This window comes from Callithrix jacchus, chromosome 18 (assembly GCF_049354715.1).
Source record: "Callithrix jacchus isolate 240 chromosome 18, calJac240_pri, whole genome shotgun sequence".
Classification (NCBI taxonomy): domain Eukaryota; kingdom Metazoa; phylum Chordata; class Mammalia; order Primates; family Cebidae; genus Callithrix; species Callithrix jacchus.
In genome coordinates, this window is record NC_133519.1 from 38,337,422 (window position 1) to 38,351,044 (window position 13,623).

The following is a 13,623-nucleotide window of genomic DNA, read 5'->3' on the forward strand; positions in this document are numbered from 1 at the left end:
TATAAATAAGCAAGCTTTGTTTTTATAAGCAGATAAAAATAAATATGTAAAAATGTCTACCACTGTAAATAAACCTGGTAATATAGACACATCAAAGTAATTGTGGGGTCACAGAAGGAAATACTTGGCATAGTCTGGGGTGGATGGCAGAGAAAACTTCTCCAGGGGATGACATTTCGTCTGGGTATTCAAAGAAGCATGAGAAGGATTTGGCTAAGCCAAGGAAGATGAGGGCATTCTAGGCCAAACGTATGTGTGGGAAACAATGTGTTGTTTAGAAAATCAATAGAATAACATAATAACAGGTAAAAATAACCCAGAGAGGAGCTATGAGAAAATACAGAATGGGTCCAGGAGAGAAACCTGTGCAATTTGCAGGGAGAGTACAGCTATGAAAACCTACCCCTTGTAAACTCAGAGCTGGATAATTTTGAAATGTGGTTCTCTTTTATGGTCTTAAACATATTGTTATGGTCATGTCAGTACTGGTGCTGAAGAGTGGAATTTGCTTATAGCTGATATCAAAACTCCCAGAAATCTAGGGAGCAAAAGTAAAAGATTGGCCATGTATTTTCTCAACAGCATCAACTATCCCCCCATCCCCTTTTGAAACATAGAGAATCTGAGCAATAGCTTTGCTATGGAAGATTTTTAGAGCAGGATTAATCAGCACCTGCTGATTAAATTTTGGGCTATGTAATTGCAATATAGCTGTCACAGTTCTAGTGACTGTAGTCCACGTTATGTGTTTTCCAATGAAGTGCTTAATTAAAATGAATGCCTAGATATTTTAAATATCCTAGAACCAATCAATCAGCTGGTTGTTTATGACGTATCAAAGGGCCTCTTTTGTCCCTAGTGTGTTGTGGTATATAATGTAGTTTGTGGCTTCTAAACCAGAAGTTAACCTATCCTCCAGAGAATTGAGTTCACAGCCTTATCAGTACCTGACTTTATCAAAGGAGCTCAATGCAGGAAAACACACTAACAGCTATGCTAATGACGACATGAAAAACAAAAGATAATGTGTGGAAATCCAATCACTGGCTTCAAAATGCCTCCTCTCCCAGTAGAGTCTCAACCCTTTTCTTCTTTCAAGAAGTTTCAGGTTGGACTGGTAGCGCAAGCCTGTAATCCCGGCACTTTGGAAGACCAAGGCAGGAGGATCACTGGTGCACAGGAGGATGAGCTTGAGCCTGCAGTGAGCCGTGATCATGCCACTGCACTCTCACCTAGGTGAAAGGGCAAGACTTCGTTTTAGAAAAAAAGAAAGAAAGAAGAACAAAAAGGACATCTCAGTAATTAAACGTTTATGTTGTTTGAAAAAGCAATTGACACCAGTGAATTTTTTTTTACTTCCTTCTGCAACTTTTGTTTTTGGCTTTTTGTGAGAGGAATGGGATTTTTCTTTTAACGATAAATTAATTTTAATTGGTATTGTTAGATTTTGTAAATAAATACAGGATGCCCAATTAAATTTGAATTTCAGATAAATGGTGAATAACTTTTTAGTGTAAGCATGCCCCATACTTATGTTTGTTTATTTGCTGTATTTTATTTGCCAATCCTAATTTTAAGGCTTTGCTAAGATCACAAAGTCCTTCTTTAGACACCCTATAGCACTACTGATAGGCATGGGAGAACACAGACATAAGGTAAGGCATCTGGACCATGCTCAGTGATGGCAGAACTCCTGTTTTTTTGAGCCTCAAGTAGGTTCTCTTCCATGAGAACACCCTAGTATGCTTTGGTTGAGCAAGTCATTTGATGAATTTCATAATCTTTCAAATGAGTCCCTGGAATTTTAAGTAGCATACCCAGAGAGAAATAAACTTATTTAGGCAAAATTACAAATCAACTAATTTGCTAATTTGAGAGCCAATATTTTGACTGTTGGCAGCTGTCCAGTCCAAATGTACAATTCAGCATGGTGGCTCACACCTGTAATCCCAGCACCTTGGGAGGCCAAAGCAGGAGTTGTTTTTTTTTTCTTTTTTTCTTTTTTTTTTGAGACAGAGTCTCACTCCGTCACCAGGCGCCAGGCTGGAGTGTAGTGGTGCGATCGCTGCTCACTGCAACTTCCACCTCCTGGGTTCAAGCAATTCTCCCGAAGCAGGAGGTTTTTTTTTTTTTTAAATCAGGACTTTATAAAAACACAAAAATATGAACTGCCAATGAAAATGGTTACATTAAGGAAAATAGCTAACTTAGGAAGAACCTCCTACACATCAACTAGAGCAACCGTAAAATAGAATTTGTATACTAATCTTCAAATCTTTCCTCATTAAGAAATTAGAAAAAAAATCTTTAGCTTGGTTAAGACAAGACAAAAAAAAAAAAAATTCTGTTGTAGAAACAGCCAGAGTTTTCTTCTTCCATCTAGTCCTAATTTTGGAGATTCTGCCACATATTACATTCTGTTCTGGTCTCATACTTATCTCTCTAGGATGATGTTTCCATGTTACAAGGTCTTTATTACTATGTAAAGATCTTTCTTAGTATCTATTTGCAATTGCTCGTTGTTTTTTTCTTAGCTTTAAGTCCTAAGTGTTTTCCAAGTACGCTGCTAAGGAGCTTTGCTTCTTCCAATACACTCTGCCAAATGTGTGCTAATTACTTACCACCTTAGGAATAGCTTCTCTATCTGTCTGCTTGGTGCTACAGCTCAGTTTTCTGAGCTGTCTGTGCAATCAGCATTCTTCCCCAGTGGATCTACATACTGGGGTGAGAAGAAGATGTTTCTCACCTTTTGGGGGAGGAAGTGTTTATCAGAATATGATTAGAAAATAAATTCCCCACAGAACAGAATCACTGATTTCATCCATTCATTCTTCCACAGATTATTATCGAGCACCTATTGTGAGCCAAAAGATACAGCCAAAACCTAATGGTATGCTACATCCAGACCCATTTTACATCCCAAGATACACAAAGGCTTAAAACAAAGGGATGGAGAAAGATTTACCAACCAAATGAAGAGCAAAAATAAATAAATAAATAAATAAAAAGCAGGAGTTGCAATTCTCGCATCTGATAAAATAGATTTCAAAGCAACAAAGATATAGTGGTAAAAGGATCAATGCAACAATAAGAGCTAACGATCCTAACACCCAGATGCATAAGATTCATAAAGAGATGTAGACTCAACGAGACAGAAAATCAATAAGGATATCCAGGACTTGAACTCAGATCCAAAACAAGTAAAGTCAATAAATATTTATAGAGCTCTCCACTTTAAATACACAAAATATACATTCTCCACCTTAAATACACAAAGTATTGATCGGCCATTATTAATACCCATTTTTAGAATAAAGCTACATTCTTATTCTCTCTCTCCCTCTTTTTCTTCCTCTTTCTTCTTCTCCTTCACTTTTATTTTTCTTTCAAAAAAAAAAAAAGGTGTGCTACCATTTCCTGATAATTTTTAATTTTTTAATTTTTTGCAGAGACAGGATCTTGTTATGTGGCCCAGGCTGGTCTCAAACTCCTGGCCTCAAGCAATCCTGTTGTCAGCTTCCAAAAAAAAAAAAAAAGCATGATACTAGGCCCTGGGAAGATAACTGTGAACAACAAAAAAACGTGGTCTCTGTAGTCTAGTGTGGAAGTCAGCTATTTATACGATAACTGTAACAGTATCAAACATTCTTGATAGAAAATGATCCAGTGGACATGTCACAGAGGGATTCAACTAAGTTTAGGAAACACTTTAGAAGAAATGATCTTTAAACTAAATAGTATTTAGCAAGCTTAAAAAAAAGTGTGGAAAAGGGGCACATGAAACAGCATTTATGAAGGTACCTAAGGAGAGACACAGAGGATGATCTAATTGTGGAAATGACCAGAATATAAAGGAGGCTTCAGTAGATCCACAAATATCTATGGAGTGCCTGCTATATGTCAGGCATTGTTCTGCAATCCGGAGGTACAGCTCTGAGTATTATTTACATTGACGAGGAGCTTAAATCCTAGTGGAGGAAGACAGACAACAAATAGGGAAGTATTAATAAGATAACCTCATGTGTTGATAAGTTCATTTTTAAAATATAAGGTAAGGAGATAGAGATTGGGTGGTTTGGGAGTAGGGCTGCTTCAGCTAGCCTGTAGCCAAAGTAGCCAGAAAACACGTCTTTGAGGACGTAACATGGTGGTGAGGGCTGCATGTTGAGAAACAAAAGCCAAATTAAGGTTTGGAGAGGCAAGAATGTCATGAGACACAGAAGTTAGCAAGAGCTTTGAAAGCCAGCTAAAGGCAATGGGAAAACAGTAGAGACTTTTCAGCAGCAGAGTAATATTTTATTAAAATAGTAATTATTTTGGATTTGTTGTTGAATCTGGATTGTCAGATTAGAAACATGTGACATTAAGCTTCTCTAGCCCAAAGATCTCCTACCCGTAATCTAGATTAATGGATATCAAAATTTCTGTGTTATCAGAATGTTCATCAGAATGAACATTATGATGATCCAGAAACAGACCAAGTATTCAAGAGATCCTGAGTGTTCTTGTTACCCTGGTAACACTAATATACACTTCTAGATATATCTTCGAGTCAGGCATTGCATTTGAAGTACATGAGACTGGGCATTACATCTTGGGATATCCGTTGACTTACCCAGTGAATTAGTAACATTATCTGCACTACCCATGAATAAACTTATTAAATAGAAAGTACAAGCAAAACAATGTTTTTGGTAGGGATGGCTGAGATCTCCATCTGATTGACGTGGATAAAGAAAAATAATCAGAAAAACAACACAGCTGACCTTTAGACAACATGAGGGTTAAGGCAGCTGACCCCCCACACAGTCAGAAATCCATGTCTAACTTTTGACTCTCACAAGACTTAGCTACCAAAAGCCTACTGTTGACCAGAAGCCTTACCAATAACATAAATAGCCAATCAACACATATTTTGTATGTTATAGGCATTACATACTGTATTCTTATAGTGAAGTAAGCTAGAGAAAAGAAAATGTTCTTAAGAAAATCATAAAAAGGAGAAAATATATTTACTATTTATTAAGTGGAATTGGATCATCATAAGGTCTTCAGCCTCATCTTCATGATCAGTAGGCTGAGGAGGAGGGTAAAGAGAAGGGCCTGATCTTGCCATCTCAGGGGTGGCAGAGACAGATGGAAAATCTACATGTAAGTGGATATATGCAGTTCAGACTCTTGGTGGGTTTAATTAATTGTATATATAATTGCCAACTGAATATAGAAGCAGGACCCAAATTGCCTGAAGTTGGTATTAATTAGCAGAAGTTATCCCTAACCAGGTGATCAGGTTGAAATTACTCTGGGGTAAGGAGTTGTTTCTAACCCTAACAATGTGATGTTATTTATAGTCTTTAAGAATTCTGGCTGAAGCCAGCATATTAACACTAACTCTGCCTTTCACATTACTTTTCCAGTTCAGACTTTCCAAATAAATCAGGACATTTGTTGATTCACCTCAGGATAAATTTTCAGTTATTTTTGCTGTACTAATAGCCTACTCAAGTTACACAGGATCAAGTAAAGGAAAGGAGATAAAACTGCCTTTGAACACACCGAAAGGGTTAATGAAGGACCAGTCAGTCACTGAAGAGTTCACACACTGAGCCCAAAGAAAGAATATAAGAGTGAATGTCATGGCATTAGGTGAATAGTCTACAGAGATTTGGGGATCTAAGGACCAGACCCTCTATAGCAGGACCCATCAAAAAGATGTTCAGAGCAGCTATTGCCCAACATAGACTGGAATATTCTGCTGATTTTTCAAGCAGAGGAAGTTCAGACCCATCTGTTCTGTCCTACGGAGTGATTTTGAAGTTAGGAAGTATCTGTCTGTCTTGTCCAGCTCCTTTAGTAAGAGATCCTCCCTGAGCAACAGCGCTCATGCCAGAAAAATCTAACTACTTCTGAGTTTTGAGCTAGTTTTCTCTTCTGGCTAGCTTCTCATGAGCCTCGGGAATGTGGATAAATGATGACGTGTACTTTTTGTTCTCAAAAGTCAATAAATGTAAACCTCTAACAGCCACACCAAACATTTTGTCTAGTACAAAAATGAATCTGACCACGTTACAATCACATCCATGAAATGGCAAGAGAGTCACCTGCCCCTCTGACCTCAGATGTGGTATGAGGACTGCAGCCATTGTGCAGGGCACAGTTTTCTCCGAGCTCAAGCTCTCTGAAGGCTGGTGGGATCCCTCCCACCACTGTACAAATCTCTGTTGCCAAGTAATGCCAATGAACTTCAAAAATCTAGAGCAAGCAAGTGTAGTTTAGTACATGTTTTAAAATTCAAATTCATTACCATAAAAATGAGCTGCTTCTCTGTCACAGTTTGCAATTCTCTCTGACATTCAATTGACTGATCAGCAGACCTGTGCTTTATAGTAGGAGACTTTGTGCATTCCTCTTTGATCTGATTTCCCTCTATTTAATAGACAATTATAGGCTCTTTAAATCCCAGAGGTTCAGAGACAGCAAATAATTACCAGTAGTAATTTTAGAATAAAGACAATCTAAATGAGTTCAGTTAAATTATGCAATACTAAGTAGTGGCGTTTTTTTATTTTAAACAAGGACAGCTAACCAAAACCCCAAACAATCGTTATACTGCCTCAAATTTCTCCTGACAGCTGCCGGTTAAACTTCTGACCTGTTGGTAAAAATCTGCACACCATCTCCAAAGGGATACACACATGATTGCAAACTTCTGTTCTAAGGACATTAAATAAATTATTTCTTTAAGATCATATGGCAGATCTATAATTAATTAAACCCACCATGATATTACGGCAAAATAATTTAGCTTTTCTAAAAAGGTAAATGTAATTTTCCGATCTGGTATTTGGAAGAATGCTTTGCCCAAAATCAATTCCTTTAGTTTCTAGAGAATAGAAACTAGAGGCAATCTCATTTTAATTATATCTCTTTATTGCTAACAAAGGAATGATTTATGCAATTAAATTAACTGGCTAGAAAATTATTCTCAGCTGGGCTGTCCTAATTCTTTGCTTTCTGAATTGCAGGCTCTTACACTTTCCTATGTAGATTAATTTTTCTGATATGCAAACAATGCCTCCTGTGTTCGTCTTTTCCATTTTTTTAAATTCAAAAGTCTCCTTTTCTTCTTGCCAATGACATGAGTAATATTTGTTGAACTGCTGGGCTTTGACTAGTTTTTTCTTTTTAATGTTAAAGAGATGAAAAAGATCTTTTCTTTCCAATCTCATTATTCCAGAACAGAGCAAGATTTGAGGGGTTCTTATCTGTGGTATTGGAACAGCAGCAGGAACATGGAAAAATTGCAAAAGTGTCAAAGGCTGCAAAATTTGAAAGCAGTTCCAGCAGCCCAGAAGTTGTAAATTAGCAAATGTTTTCAGGGTCATCTTTCCTCACTGCTTCCCTCTGTCTCTACTTTCTCTACGCCTGTCTACCCGCATGCTAGTCCCTCTCTGTCTGTCCCAATTATTTTTTACAAAATGCAACCAGGTAAATAATGCATTACAATATCAGCAGTCACAAGTCAACATTTATAGATGACCTCAGTGAGCAGAACACTGAATGAGGTTAGGTGGGAGTCGGGGTTACAAAAAAGTTCAAAGACACTCTTTCTGTCTTTAAATAATTGATGATCCAGGAGGCAGTTTTTGGTAGATATTCTTATGAAATAAGATTCATTTCTGCATTCACGAATTCAAGATAGAATGATGACATTATTTGGGGACTGACAGCATTATTTAGGACCTAAATTAATTGAGGTTATTTTAAAATATTCTACATACGTTGTTACGCATTCTTTTTAAGATGGGATGAGGTAAGGAGATGCAAAATAAGCAGGCTGGTAAATGTTAAGACAATGTTAAGAAAATGACAGTAAAGAGATTGGGTGTACTTTCCTTTCGAAAGTTGAAAATAGCAGCATGCTTTTTTGTGCATTCACCTTTACTTACTAGACCAGGAATGGCCACATTCCTCTGTAAAGGGCCAGATAGCAAATATTTTTGGATTTGTGGTCCATATGGTTCCTGTCATAGCTACTCGACTCTGTTATGGCAGCAGGATAGCAGCCACAAACAAAATGTAAGCAAATAATCATAGCTGTGTTTCAATAAAACTTTATTTGCAAAGTAGGTAGAGGGCTGGTTTGACACATGGGCTGTGTTTTGCAAACCCCTGCACGAGCCCCTAGCATCTGCTTCTTGCTTTATCCGAGAAAAAGAGCCCTTTCTATTTTAAAAATCAAAACCAGCAGGGCACAGTGGCTCATGCCTGTAGTCCCAGCCCTTTTGGAGACTGAGGCAGGAAAATCATTTGTGCGCAAGAATTTGAGACCAGTCTGGGCAACATAGTGAGACCATGTCTCTATGAACAAAGCAAAAAACATTAGCTGGATGTGGTTGCACATGCCTTGAGTCCCAGCCGCTAAGGAGTCTGTGGGAGGATTGCTTGAGCCCAAGAGGTCCAGGGTAAAGAAAGCTGTGATTGTGCCATTGCACTCCAGCCTGAGTGACAGAGCAAGACCTTGTCTTAACAAATAAAAAAGCGTTAACTGGACCCCCAATATGTGAAAGGCATGGTGCTAGGCCCTCAATCATGAGTAACAGATAGGTTGTTTTCCATAACCTCACAAGCCGGTAGATTCAACTTTTTAATGATGTCATGGTTTTAGTGGATTAAAAAGTTAATATTCAGTGGGATAAGTACTATAATGAAAGTTATTTTTTAAGTGCTTTGGGAGAAGACAGTAAAAAGACAAGCCACAAATAGAAGACATTTGCAAAGCATAAAACTGACAAAGGATAGTATCCACAATTCATATATATATATGTATATACATACTTGGAAGCAGTTAGGAAAAAAACAAGTAGCTCAGTAGAAAAATGGCCAAAAAACATAAACAGGTAATTCACCTATGCAGAAATGTAAAACACATATAAAAAGATGCTTATCCTCGTAGTAAACAGACAAAAAGGAAACGCGCAGAACAATATTATTTCACATCCATCACATTGGCAAACATTAAGACGTCTGATTATCCCAGTGATGATGAAGACAGGAAGTAACAGGAAGACACAAATGCTGCTGGTGCTGCTAATGTAAAATTTGGCAAAACACCTTGGAGACCCCATAATTCTACTTTTCCATACATATCTCATAGAAACTTTACCATGTATGTGTAAAAGAAAGTTAAATTTTCATAGTGCACAGCATGTTTATAATAGCAAGAAAAAGAAGAAAAAAAAGCAACCTAAACATTTTTCAACAGGAGTATGTGGCATAGCCATGCGCTGAAATACCATTCAGACGTAAAAATGAGACAGGATGAGCTACACATATAAATAGGAAAATTGGTCAGAAATATAATGCTTATTTATTCAAGGAACATTTCAGTTCCTCCTATATCTCCGGCGCGTTTCTAGGTCCTCTGGATATAGCAGTGAACAAAACGAAGTCCTCACTCTTAACTTGCTCCCATTGAGCAAAAACAGCAAGTTGCAGAATATATAAAGTAAACCATTCAACGTTCCAAACATGCAAACAATACTATATATGGGTAGGGTTACTTCATAGTCTTTTAAAATAATTCCTGGGAAAAATAAATTTCTATTTTAGGATACTGGTTATTTGAGAGAGGTAAAGGGGCTTGTAATCATGGAGGGCTATAGAAAGGGCTTCTAGGTGGAGGTTGCGGTGAGCCGAGATCATGCCATTGCACTCCAGTCTGGGTAACAAGAGAGAAATTCCGTCTCAAAAAAAAAAAAAAGAAGAAGAAAGAAAGGGCTTCTATTGCGTTGCTAATGTTTTCTTCTTCAAGTTAGCTAACAGCACATAGATGTTTATTATTATTCACAATGTGGTAGCCTTGTATAAATCTGAAATATACCTTTCTTAAAACAGAAATGTTTTCAAATCCGATCATTATGTAAAAATTTTGATTATTAAATGTTTCAATCAATTAACAAAAAAAACAAACTCAAAACTAAAGAGTCCCTTTGACATTCTGAAGATTTACTTCCAGAATAGGAATATTTGACTAGCTAATGACAAATGAAATACATAATAATAACAGAGTTTTTATTCCATTGAAAACAGTGCTGGTTACTGTGGCTTGGTAGAGTAATAATTAATGTGTAGACTTCACTTCTGTTGTATCTGAATTTCTGGACTGAGACCCCATGTCAGATGTCTATCATTTCTTAGAAATTTCCTTTTAACCAGGAAAAAAAAAAAAAAGGATGGAGACCTCAGGGAAAATAGAAAATGAGGAATGATTTTAGCTAGAAGAGTTAGGGAAAGCTTCACAGTGGTCAATTAAAGGTCTGAACCTTAATTCCTAACACTCTTTCACTGCAGCAAGGATACCTACTAACCTCACCTGCCAATCACCTGTTATGAAGACTTTCAGGCAACATGCCTCCTGGGGCTGATGGAAGCAGGGCTGACTTGGAAGGCCTAGCTTATTCTGCAACCACTTTTGGGAGGAAAGTTCACTCTTCTGACATAGTTTGAACTCATCAAATCATTGGAACTAGTGTAAAATAGGCCGGTCTTGAGTCCTCAAAGAAAAATTGCTGTGAACCAAGACATATATAGCGCAAGGGAGCTGGTAGTAAATCTGACTGCCACAATAGAAATGAGATCGAGATAAGATCCATATTTGTCTTTCTTACATAGAAGTCTGAGATAAGAAGCTAAATTGGGCTTCCCAAAATTCTCAGATTAAATCTCTAGAATTGCACCTGGCTTGCAGAGTTTAGAATATGGGTCTCTGAATTCTGGAAATGTGGCTAGTAAATGTCTGATTGCTTTTATTAAATGTTGAAAGAAGGTCAGATCCTATTTGGAAGCAAGCAGCTCATAATATTGTTCTAATATATATATTGAAGTCAATGAGGAAACATCTGATGAAAAAAATATATAGGTACAATTTAAAGAGGACTTGAATGCCAGCTAAGTAGTGTAGACTTGAACTAATAAAGACATTGGCAGTCGTTTTAGGTTTTTGGGCAAGTGAATCAACTGGTTGCCACTGAGAACCTCTTAGAGCCAAAGTTTCCCATCTGTTTCACAGGAGATAATGAGTGCCTCATCTACTAAGTCATGCTGCGACCACATTAGGCAAGTATAACGTTCCAATCAAGAAAAAGGTATGTTGTAAGAGATGCACTTGTGTGTTGATATATTCAGCAGTGTGAGCAGACCGAGCAAATAAGTAATTCACAAATTTTACCTTAAAACATTGCCTACATGTTGGTGGTAAGTGTATAGAAGCCTCAGTCTCCAGAACAGGGACTGGGGAGTGTGGTACCAACTCTACAGGATGACTCACAAAGAGCCCTGCCTCTTGGTATTCATGCTTTTGTGAAGTTCCCAACACATACACATTATTCCATAGTTGGTCTATGTGAACAGTAGAACATGACAGAAGAGACGGTATGTCATTCCCAAGATTAGGTTATAAAAGACACTGTGCCTTCCATCTTGGTGGCACTCTCTCATTCTCTCTACTATCTCTATCCGCGATTATTTGCTTTGGGGGACGCCAGCTACCATATCAAACAGCTGTATGAAGCCTGTGTGGTGAGGAAGTGAGGCTCCTGATAAAAGGCCGCAGGAACTGAGGTCCTTTGCCAAAAGTCATTGGATGAGCCATCCTAGAAGCAGATCTTCTATCCCTAACCAACACTTCAGATGCCTGCAGCCCTGGAGGCCAGATTAACTGTAACCTCATGAAAGCCCCTAAGCCAGGACCAGCCAGTCAAACTACTCCTGGATTCCTTGACCCTCAGAAATTGTGGGAGATAATAAAAACTTTTTGTTTTAAGCTGCTAAGAGTTGGAGTAATTTGTTACATGGCAATAGATACAAGGATTTTGGCTGAAAGGAAGACTAATAACACCTGGATGAAGAGAGAGCTATTAAGAATTGACATTGTCTATGGATACTTCTTGAGCAAGAATTTTCTTTTTCACCTTGACTTCTTCCAACACACTTGGATTAGGCCTGTGTGTAGTGTACTCTTAGTAAATATCTATTGATTTACTGAGGGAAGAAGAGCAGTCCTAAATACTGCAAAAGTAAAGGAAGCCTAATTATGGGCATAAGAGGAGGGTTGGGCCAAATAGGAGCTTCTTGTAGAGCACATCTAGGGAGACCAACCATCCTGGTTTGCCCTGAGCTAAGAAGTTTCCTTAAATGTGGGATATTTAGTGCTAAAACTGGGATAGTAAGAGGACAAAAGGGCTGGGCATGGTGGCTCATACCTGTAATCCCAGCACTTTGAGCCGCTGAGGTGGGAGGATCACCTGAGGTCAGGAGCTTGAGATCAGTCTGGCCAGCATGGTGAAACCCCCCACTCTACTAAAAATACAAAAATTAACAGGGCATGGTGGCAAGTGCCTGTAATCCCAGCTACCCAGGAGGCTGAGATAGGAGAATCACTAAAACCTGGGGGGCAGAGGCTGCAGTGAGCCATGATTGTGCCACTACACTCCAGGCTGGGTGACAGAGCAAGATTTTGTCTCAAAAAAAGAGAGAGAGAAAGAAAAAGAGGACAAAAGGAACTCATCTAACAAAAACAGGGAAAGTTAAACTAACAAAAGACAGCCTATTATTTCTTTGACTATCGTAGGGTTTCTTCATGCATTTGTTCAGCACATATTAATTTGATTCTATTATGTGCTAAATTCTGTAGGCACAAAATAAATTATGATCTGTGGCTTGAAAGAGCACAGATATAAATTTGTCCTGATTATATAAGAATAAATCTACCCTCCCTGGTAAAATGCAACTGCTTTCTAAGAACTTTTGAAAAGATAATGTTTATAACATGGGGAGAAATGCCAGATAGAGTATGCACCTAAAGTAAAAAAATAAAAAATAAAAACAGAAAAAAAGATAACGTTTCTATAACTTTTTTCTACAAATCTAGTCTTAAACAATGGCTGTAACTTTCTCAGTCTTTCTGAGTCCTTCTTCGACAGGTGATACAACTGCTAGCAGCAAATGGTCATCAGTGGTCTAATGGATGCCATGTGATTTTTTCTTCTGGGTAGAGTCTTTCTCTTTCAAACTGTAAAAGCTCACATAATACCTGTTGCGGCCATTTTTGTCACTTTGTTTGTTTGGTTTTACTAGCAATAATAGTTATTTCCAATGAGTGCCAAGTAGTTTACATTTATTATCTGATTTAATCCTTACAACAATCTTGTGAAGTAAAGACTACTAAACGCCTCAATTTGAAAATATGGAGCTTAAGTCTCAGCGCCATTCTGTTTCATGCCCCGGCTTACAAATCTAGTAAGTTGCAAACCTGGAATTCAAATGTCTGTCTCTTAAAAATCCACAGTCTGAACTATTATACTAATAACTGCTAACACATATAATGTGCTTGACCACGCATGCACTGGGTGCTGTGCCAAGCACTTTACATCTATCATCACCTCAGTCTCGAAGGGTGAAGAACTTGGTGATGCAAAGGCAGAATCAATGATGAAAGGCAGGACAGCTGTTCAACGCGAGGTTTGTGGTCCAGCAGCCTCAGTGTCACCTTGGAGATTTTTAGAGATGCAGGATCGCAATCTCCACTCTGACTAACTGAATTAGACTCTTTAACAGTATCGC